Source organism: Corticium candelabrum, chromosome 6 (genome assembly GCF_963422355.1).
Source record: "Corticium candelabrum chromosome 6, ooCorCand1.1, whole genome shotgun sequence".
Classification (NCBI taxonomy): domain Eukaryota; kingdom Metazoa; phylum Porifera; class Homoscleromorpha; order Homosclerophorida; family Plakinidae; genus Corticium; species Corticium candelabrum.
The window spans coordinates 8353318-8363962 of NC_085090.1; positions in this window are offsets into that span (position 1 = coordinate 8353318).

The window sequence follows — 10645 nt, forward strand, 5'->3', positions numbered from 1 at the left end:
TCAAGTCAGTACAATCACAGCAAACTGACTGACTGACTGACTGACGATACTTTATTAGACACAAATTTCTACGTACAGAACACTAAAAGTTCAAGTCAGTAGAAGCACGGTCTCAGCGCTGATGGACTCACTGATCGAATTGATGAGAAACTGCTAGTACATTTTATTAATTCTTTTGTGTCAATAGATTCAACTGAAGGAGAGAAACATGATGCGAACTTACACCTACTGCTTAATCTTGATAAACCCTTGACAAGTAATTGTCTAACAGATTTTACACATACCTGTGTATCTACCTACCTACCTACCTACCTACCTACCTACCTACCTACCTACCTACACCTACCTACCTACACCTACCTACCTACCTACATCACAGTGGTTCACTGGTTTCAGTGGAGACACTTTTATGTAGTGGCTGCATGCTCTCTATGGGAAGCAAGGCCTGAATTAGAGATGTGTGTAGGACAATGAAGCCTGAGAATATTACCAACAGACGATATTGTAAAATATTGTACAACACTAATACATACATTTTTTCTTTGTATTCTAGGAGTCTGTGCGACTCCACCAAAAACGTACAAAATTTACAACAAATCACTCTACTCACAAAACACTATGAAATCTAATCATGGTGTTACAGACTCAACCAATGGTACCCAAAACTTATAAAATGATTCTGTTTCTTTGCGTCTAAACCGACAGTGTCTTATACATGCAGACATACATACATTTATACATACATGCATGCATGCATGCGTATACACTTATACCATGGTCACAAGACGTGCGACCAGTCACAAGTGCTTATTTAGATGGAGTATATGAAATATTGTACGGCAAGTGTGCAAGAAGTTCAGGTTAATATTGCACTCTCACTTATCATATACACATCACATAACCATGGTATAAATTACTTATTATATGATTAGCATGCTATATGGCTTTTAGTAGCAGCAGGGTTTTAGACATTGATAACTATGGCCCTCATGCTTTAAAAAGCCATATAGCATGCTAATTACACAATAACCTATGCATACATACCATATTTCCTTGAATAATAAACTGTACTCAAATATAACTGAAGGATCTGATCAGTTTGAAATGATAGTAATCCATGTTTGAACAGTAACCCATGCCTTGGAGCCGAAGACTGGTATCCGACATTGTTCACACTCATTGTTTAGTTTGCCATTTGACAAGAACTGTCCACGAAGAGAGAAAGAGATCTTAAAAATTGAATATTGTGAAGGAAGGTAGAGCATCATCTCTAAACAACGTGTGGCAACAAATACAAAATCGACGAACAGAACCTTCGTCAGTGGATAAAAAGAAATTCGAATGAATCTACATAAAAATGAAAACAAATGAGTGGAAAAGGCATAATACCAGATGTTGAAAAATAGTAAACCTGTGCTGAATAGTCACCCATGGAGCTAATTAAGTTGAAATAATAGTAACCCCATGTGTTAATATTTGAGGAAATATGGCACATACATGCATGAACACACACACACACACACACACACACACACACACACACACACACACACACACACACACACACACACACACACACACACACACACACACACACACACACACACACACACACAACATATATACATATATATACCCTTTACACGTATGCGTACTTGTATACTGTGCAGACACACATACTGCACACATACCTACATGTATGCATTAACATATTATCTCTCTTGACACAGACAACAAACCACAGTATTGTAAGAAAAACTAGGCTAATATGTTCCATACAATTATGTGTGTTGCAGCAGATGATCATTCACTAAAATCAGACAAAACAAACTTTGCAAAGAATAAAGCAGTATGTGCGCCTACTGAAAATATCATTGTTCAGGGTAAGTTCTCAAAACACTTCTCTTATTGTTGAATGCTAAGTAACATTCATGCTGTTTAATACATTGTGTCCGCTGATGAATAGTTTTCTATATTGACAGAGCCAAGAAGTGTTGCAGTTAGTGAATCACAACCACTCTCTCATCCATCAGAAAGTCTCTCATCCGAAGCAACTACCTCTAACTATGACAAACGAAATTTACAAAATCTCCAAAGTGAGTTTTAACCAGAGGCATTAAATGCATTGATTAGAATACTCTACTTGCTTACAACCTCATTCAATTTAAGTGATCAGCATACCTGATAGTAGACTCTGTACCTAAGAGTTTCACAAGCAACTAAATGCAAGCACCATGCCAGCTAGTTCTACACTAAATTTTTAGGCACAACAATCAGCATATCAACAGACTGTATATGGAACTACCTACAGAGTAACTATTTAATCAAAAAATAGAATTAACTGACATGTTAGAAAAGATGATTAATTTTGGTGGTGTATGTGCAATGCCGACTTGACTTGTTAATTAAGCATTGCTAGTGTGGAGTTTTCAGTATCAGTGAAACTTGCATGCTTGAGTTATGAAAAAAGGACTCAAAACCTGGAATACCTGCTAGCTTTGCCTGCATAATTAGATGTCCAAGGAGAATATTATATTCCTAGTTGCCTTCACGCTACTGCTGAATTTGGCAATGCAATGAATTTGATCATACTGTTCCGTACACAATGTACGGTACTCACAGAACAAATACCTTACTCACTGTAACAATGTTACTGAGTGACTATTCTGCACATACCCCTGATGCACATAATCACTGAAATACTGTAATATCACTGCTAAGGATGAAAGGAAATCAACTGATACTGTTTCTAGGTATTTTAATGCCTCCTATTCTTCGAAAACGTGGCCGTCCAAAAGGCCATGAATTGACTGTGATTGGTTTACCGGCTAAGAAGAAAGCAAAGTCAGGAAAAGTACATCCATTCATTAAATTACACATATCATTGAAAGAAAGAGGTATTCACATGTCCATTTACTTGCTTATAATTAAGGCCTTGTTCACGAGGTGCTTTTGCATACTTTGCAGTCATGTTAGCTTGGTTTGTTGATGACAATATAGCAGCTGCTGCACTACAAAATCCCAAGACGCTGATCAATGAATCAGACATCGAAGTTCAGCAAGAAAAAATCTCTAATGCAGTCCTTGATGACAATGTTGACTTGCACATAATTCGAAAGTTTTTCACCGATGATGCCTGGCTACTACTTACAGATGTTGTCAAACAGAAACGTAAACATTGCAGTTATGTTTGCCAAGTTTGCTTTCACAACTTGGATGAGGAAACATCAATTTTGTGTGACCATTGCCTCTTGTGGTCCCACATGAGTCGTATTGGTCTTAAAGAAAGACCCAAATCAAAGTGGTGGTTTTGCCGGAGCTGTCACAAGACTAGCAAATAAGATAAACTGGCTGTAGAGGCAACCGTTGCTATGTAAATTAGACACGTGTGTGTATTATGTGCAAGCTATGCAGTGTTGTTTGACTATATATTAAGAGCAAGATCTGGCAGAGCAGATGACATAATCATGTAATGCTATTTTACCAGTATCTTTTTACTCTCTTCAAACCACAGTGACATAAGAACTAAAATGATAATCTACCTACCTATGTATGCACCTGCCTACCTACCTACCTAACTATATACCATATAACCGGTTATTACTGCAATTTGAGAATCTAGGCAAAAGTTTTAGCTGCGAATTAAATTTCTGCATTCCAACCAGGAAAACAGTTACTGGTACACATATGTACACATGCATGTACATGTGTCACAACATGACTCCTGGGACTCGAAGATAAACATAAATATTTGCAAATTCTATTTGTGCACTCCATGAATCTGATTTCTTCGCAGAATTCGCAGGAATATCATGATCGCAGAAATAACCGGTTATACAGCACATGCATATAGGATACCTAACTAACTACAAGTCTCTAAAGTAAAGTTCAACAACTACATAGCAATCAATTATTAACTAGCTAATAAAGCCAATATATTTAGCTTAGACAGTCAACACAGTCACTAATTAATTAATTGATTAATTAGTACATTTATTACTACAATCACAGTCATACAACACAGCTTCCAACTCTGTCGCACCATGTGAAATACATTCCGAAATTTGTTCTTTGTATCCAAATTACGTGAGACTCGGCTTCAGTAGTCACGCAATGAACACTTCAAAACTAGGTGCTCTTTTTATTTAAAATGACTAGACTAGCTATGTTTGTTCAAGAATGCGTGCACGTACACTCCATCACCGCATCTCTAACATAATACGATAATGTGACAATGAACTCAGTACGCACGTTAGCAGGAATCCGGGAGTATGGGTCACGTGCAAATTACCGGCACTCCAAGTCCTCTGCTTCCGGGACCGGTACCGGCTCTCTAGCCACTTCGTTTTCATAATCGCTGCTGCCATGGGAAAGCCGTTGCAGGCACTGATGAACCGAATTCCTGGAGCGGAGGACAAAAGCTGCGATCTGACGCACAGAATGGCCAACTGAGTGAAGGGCTTCAATTTTGCCTCGTGTTTTTGGACTCAACTGTTTGCCTCGAGGCATCGCTGCAACTCGTGAAATATCGCACGGAACAAGACTCTGCAACTGCGTGCAGCTGAACGTTCGGGCTAACATGTCGCCTAAGTTTGGCGGTCTCAAGGGCAGCGGTTTTAGTGCAGCTGACATTTTGGCGGTAGCAGTTTGAAATTTTGCTACGTAGAACGTGGACCGGAAGTGGCATGTCAATGTTCTTTTGTTGCTATAACTTTTTTTAGTTTTTGTCTTAGCAGGATTTTTTGTAATTAAATAGTGTCGCATGATTTTTGAATACGTTGAAGTTTGTTTATTGATTAAAATGGCAAAACAATTCGAATTGTGATGACATGCACGAAATCAATGCGCAAAAACAGATGATTCGCCTTTTTTTCATAATGTTGATAAGAGGACTCACAAAATTGCTTTCACTCTCTACTACAGAGCATTCTTAGATTGTATGCCAAGAATGAGAATCCAAGAGCGATGAATGTGTACAAAGACAAAAAAGTAGGAATGGTCGTCTTCCTTCTTCAAAGCAAACTAGATGCGCAGTAGGTAGTAAGTACAGCTGCAGTCTTGAACTCAAGCTATGTTACATACTAACAATGGCGCAATCCATAAAAAAGGAATTCGAAAAACATTTAGTTTTAGTAAAGAAAAATTCAGTGCCAAAGTTAGACTAGACACAAAAATGCCAGGAGTCCCTATAATTTACAGACTTGGACAAAATTATAGGGACACCTGGCATTTTTGTGTCTAGTCTAACTTTGGCACTGAATTTTTCTTTACCAAAACTAAATGTTTTTCGAATTTCTTTTTTCATGGATTGCGCCATTATTAGTATGTAACATAGCTTGAGTTCAAGACTGCAGCTGTACGTACTACCTACTGCGCATCTAGTTTACTTTGAAGAAGGAAGACGGCCATTCCTACTTTTCTTGTCTTTGTACACGTTCATCGCTCTTGGATGCTCATTCTTGGCATACAATCTAAGAATGCTCTGTAGTAGAGAGTGAAAGCAATTTTGTGGGTCCTCGTAGCCTCGTACCAGACCCTCTCGCGCCGTCATGTCCGGTTCCCGTATAACACGACAACGCTGGAGAGGGTCTGGGATCATACCGTCTACTGTTTATGCTATTAGATGATCAAACTAGCTCGTATGTCACCAAGCTTCATGCTACTAATACGATTAGTCTAATAGTTATTCTCATGTATCACACGGAATGTCTTGCAACAGACTTGACCTTCCATTCGTACTCTGCTTGTTTCCTTTCAGTGTTGGTATCCTTTCTCTACGCAAGCTCTACGTATTTGCCAACCTCTCTGGGAAAGAGGACTTCCTCTCCAAGAGACTCTAGAGCGGAAGTCAACGCCGTGTCTGACGGCACGCTCTGCCAGGCTCCAAATGTTCCCAAATCGTACTCGAGCTTCTCGATTTGTATTGTTCTCGTAGCCTAGCACAGTAATAGAGCGGCGCCTGGTGCATCCCTAGTCCAAGCTACCTAGACTGCTGATCGAATCACATTGGACCTCACAGGTTCAGATAGCGTAAATCGAACTCAGGATCGAGCTCCCTCTGTGAATGAATCTCTTTCCATGCGGCAAGGTGGGTCTCTTCTCATGCAGCTGTACAGGAACGAGATGTAACAGTGAATGTATGCAATCAAATATCACAGCTAGCATAACTTTGATGGAAGGATAGCTTCATAATTAACTAAGAGCATGAGAGTGTTGACATTGGTGACGTGGGGTGACACTAGGTGAAGAAAGTAGGCGGTATGATCCCAGACCCTCTCCAGCGTTGTCGTGTTATACGGGAACCGGGCATGACGGCGCGAGAGGGTCTGGTAAGAGGCTAGGTCCTCTTATCAACATTATGAAAAAAAGGCGAATCATCTGTTTTTGTGCATTGATTTCGCGCATGTCATCACAATTCGAACTGTTTTGCCATTTTAATCAATAAACAAACTTCAACGTATTCAAAAATCATGCGACACTATTTAATTACAAAAAATCCTGCTAAGACAAAAACTAAAAAAGTTATAGCAACAAAAGAACATTGACATGCCACTTCCGGTCCACGTTCTACGTAGCAAAATTTCAAACTGCTACCGCCAAAATGTCAGCTGCACTAAAACCGCTGCCCTTGAGACCGCCAAACTTAGGCGACATGTTAGCCCGAACGTTCAGCTGCACGCAGTTGCAGAGTCTTGTTCCGTGCGATATTTCACGAGTTGCAGCGATGCCTCGAGGCAAACAGTTGAGTCCAAAAACGCGAGGCAAAATTGAAGCCCTTCACTCAGTTGGCCATTCTGTGCGTCAGATCGCAGCTTTTGTCCTCCGCTCCAGGAATTCGGTTCATCAGTGCCTTCAACGGCTTTCCCATGGCGGCAGCGATTATGAAAAACGACCCGGACGTGGGAAGGCAACGACAATCCGGGAAGATCATCGACTGAAGAGAATGGCATTGCAGAACCGCAGAGCACCATCACGACTGCTCTCGTATCAGCTGGCTGATGAAACCGGCAAGCAGGTGTCAAGTAGAACAGTCCGTTGTCGTCTCAGTGAGACAGGAGTGAACGCTCGGAGGCCTAGAAAAAACCCACTGCTAACAGAAAACAATCGGCGTTTGCGACTGGGATGGGCAACCACTCACACACAATGGACTTTGGATGACTGGAAATCTGTTCTTTTTACAGATGAGTCAAAAGTCAGCATAGGAAACGATGGTGCTCTGTACGTATGGCGTCGCAAAGGTGAGGAATTTCTCCCTGAATGTTGTGACCGTACGGTCCAGCACGCGGCTAGTGTGATGGTGTGGGGATCGATGTGTTGGCATGGTGTGGGGTCTCTGATGAAACTGGAAGGTCGTTTGGACAGCACGGCGTACCAACAGGTTCTGGAGAAGCACCTGCTTACAGACGCAGCGGCACTGATAGAAGACGACTTTGTCTTCCAGCAGGACAACGCGCCAATCCACACGTCTCGGTCAACAAGACAATGGCTACGCCAGCATGACGTCACACTGTTGGACTGACCGCCAAACTCGCCTGGTGCGAATCCAATCGAGAACTTGTGGCATGAACTCAAAACTGCTGCCAACCGTCGCGAACCGAGAACTGCAGCTGAGCTCTGGAATGCTTTACAAGAGGCGTGGCAGCAGATTCCAGCCGCGCGTGTCCGGAACTTGGCAGAAAGTGTTCCGCGACGTTTGGACGAAATCAGGAGGGCGAGAGGCGGGAACATTCGGTACTGAGGAACTGGTGAAGGGCTTCAATTTTCCTTCGCGTTATTAAAACCGGCTTTTTTAAAAGCCACTAAACAAAATCAGAGAGAGTCTAACTTACGACGCTTACGCAGTCATGACGTCATACACGTTTAGGTCTCGTTTTCCGAAATGTGAAACGTAAAGAAAACAATTTAGGATCTACAGTATTCTCAAGAAACCTAACAATCAACGCGGTAACTATTAAGTTCTTAACAATATTGATAGTTGGTAAATTGTGACCTAATTATTGTGTTACTACATACCCACAACGGGGTGTCCCTATAATTTTTTCAAGTCTGTATATATATATATATATATATATATATATATATATATATATATATATATATATATATAGAGAGAGAGAGAGAGAGAGAGAGAGAGAGAGAGAGAGAGAAAGAGAGAGAGATACCAAAAGCTTGATGAAGACCCATATAGGAGCACGTCCATTTCCGTTGTGCGACCCGGATTAGACCCGGATTAGAAGCCTCGCTACGCTCGGCAGCTAGTTGTATGGCATCCGTAGGCGCCTCGCGTTCGTGAGCAACATGTCCAAGGAAGTTTTCAGACTGTCTACTGAAACGCCGAGTCCTAGCTAGACAATACGTATTTGTTGAAACCCTAGCTGTCATGGAAGTAAACATACAAACTTCCTAGTAGTTTAGATTACGTATATAGGCCTGGTATAGGTAGTCGTCGTTTTGCGATCGTGATCAAGACAATTGAAATGTACAGTCTAGGTATGCACTCAGTTCCGTTGTAAAGACAGTGGTATGGTATTTACTGACATAGAAATTGATATCAGCAAACATTGACTATCAACAGTGTTAGATGCAGCACAGTGTAGTAAAGGAATGATTGTATGGCATGTGTGAATAGTTGACTGTAGGTGGCATTCAACTCCTGAAGGTGATTCTTGGTTGTCAAGTACACACAGTTCCAAGATACAATACAAAAGGATGGGGCAACGGAACTTCACAAAGCATTTTCTTCGCCGTTTGGTCACTTGCACGAATCGTTCTTAGACTCATCTGTAGTCGGACACGGAAACGATTTTTTAAGGTAGGTCCTATCATGAAACGCGGTCGTGGGGAGGAGAAATTTGAGATTTGTGTGTACACACTCACTCACACACACACACACACACACACACACACACACACACACACACACACACACACACACACACACACACACACACACACACACACACACACACACACACACCAAAATCTCGATGGAGAGCTATATAGGACCACGCCCATTTCTGTTGTGCGACCCGGATTAGAAGCCTCGCTACGCTCGGCAATTAGACATTTTAAAAAATTATTATTAATTAAAACATTTTAAAAGTTAATATTAATTAAGTCACTACTTATTAATTAGTTAATCATTACAAGGTTACCCAATATTTATATTAATTAATATTAATTAAGACATTTGTTTAAATAATAGTTAATATATTACATTTTTTAATTTAATAATATTTATGTATTAATTTATTATATTTATCTATGCTACTAAAATTGGCAGTGTTTGTATATATACTGGAATTTTAAAAACATTTTCTCTGAAAAAAGAAATAGATGTAGGGATTGTCTAGAAAGTAATAGAAACAAGATCTATAGATAATATGAACCAAAGCCAAACATCATTAGTGAATCCTTCCAACCACATTCCCTACGTTTTACTTTTAGTGGGTTGGAAGGATTCACTAATGATGTCTGGCTTTGGTTGATATTATCTATACTTGGTCTACATGTATAGCCTCATATCTCGAGCTTGTGGATCTTAGTTTTACAGTGTACTTGCAAAATGTGCTAAGAGCTATGCAGTGTTTGTGCATAGGTGGTTTGAATCAGACGTTACATTTAGTTGCAATAAAATCACTAGTAAGTATGAAGCTGTGTTCTACTCGCTTCAGAGCTACGAGCATACGTGCATGTAGTTGTGTGTGTGTGTGTGTGTGTGTGTGTGTGTGTGTGTGTACTGCAAAATATTTCGATCTCGTGCAAAAGGTCGAGATTGAAGAAGGAATCTATGCAGATGATTAACTGTTAGATCTCCTTGTTGTCTACAACAATTTCTAGATGCATGCTTGCATAATTTTAAAATTTGTGTCTAGAGGGGTATCAGTATTAGCGTTTAAACAACGAAAGTTTTTGGTGGTGCAACAAAGCAAGCTCGCATTTCCATTGATGGTCATGCATCACGTTACAGAATGTTGATGAGTTTGTTATCTAGACCACTTAATTGAAACGCAAGATTCGTTAACTACCTTAGATAGACGTGTCACTACTATGAGAATCGAGATGCCAGTTTCTGCAGCGTCAGCTTTTCTTCGTCATCATTGTTGGCCGGGTGTCATTGAACGCTACACGCACACGCCGACATTGGCGGACGTGCACGTGACCGAGCGTGTGTACGCGCGTGCCGAGCGTCTTGAACCTACAAGCGACCGGCTTGTACACAGTACGAGGTCTTCGATTTGCGGGAGTTCGGTCTTAAATATATTACGGTAGCACTAGACAACTGCAAAAATTTTTTATGATAGGCCACACCTCTAGGCTTGTAACAACCGTCACATTCCGAGCGCTGCAAAGTAGATATTTCGTGACGAAAGCGAGCCGAATTAATTTGCTTTTGCCATAATTCAAATGCTCGAAGGCGTTGGTGTTCCAACTACGGCAAGAACAGGTATAGTGCGTCTGCGATTGCGATGACGTTCAACGTCACTTCTTATTAATTACGCGCACTTCTTGCGTTTGCTCGTGCGATTCAAGAGCGCGATTCTTTGCCAAACTGTAGGCTTTCAGATTTTTTAACCACGAAACGTGTCAAGAATTCTCGTCGTCTTGTTCGTCCACGTGTACCTAAACTGCTTCATGCAACGTA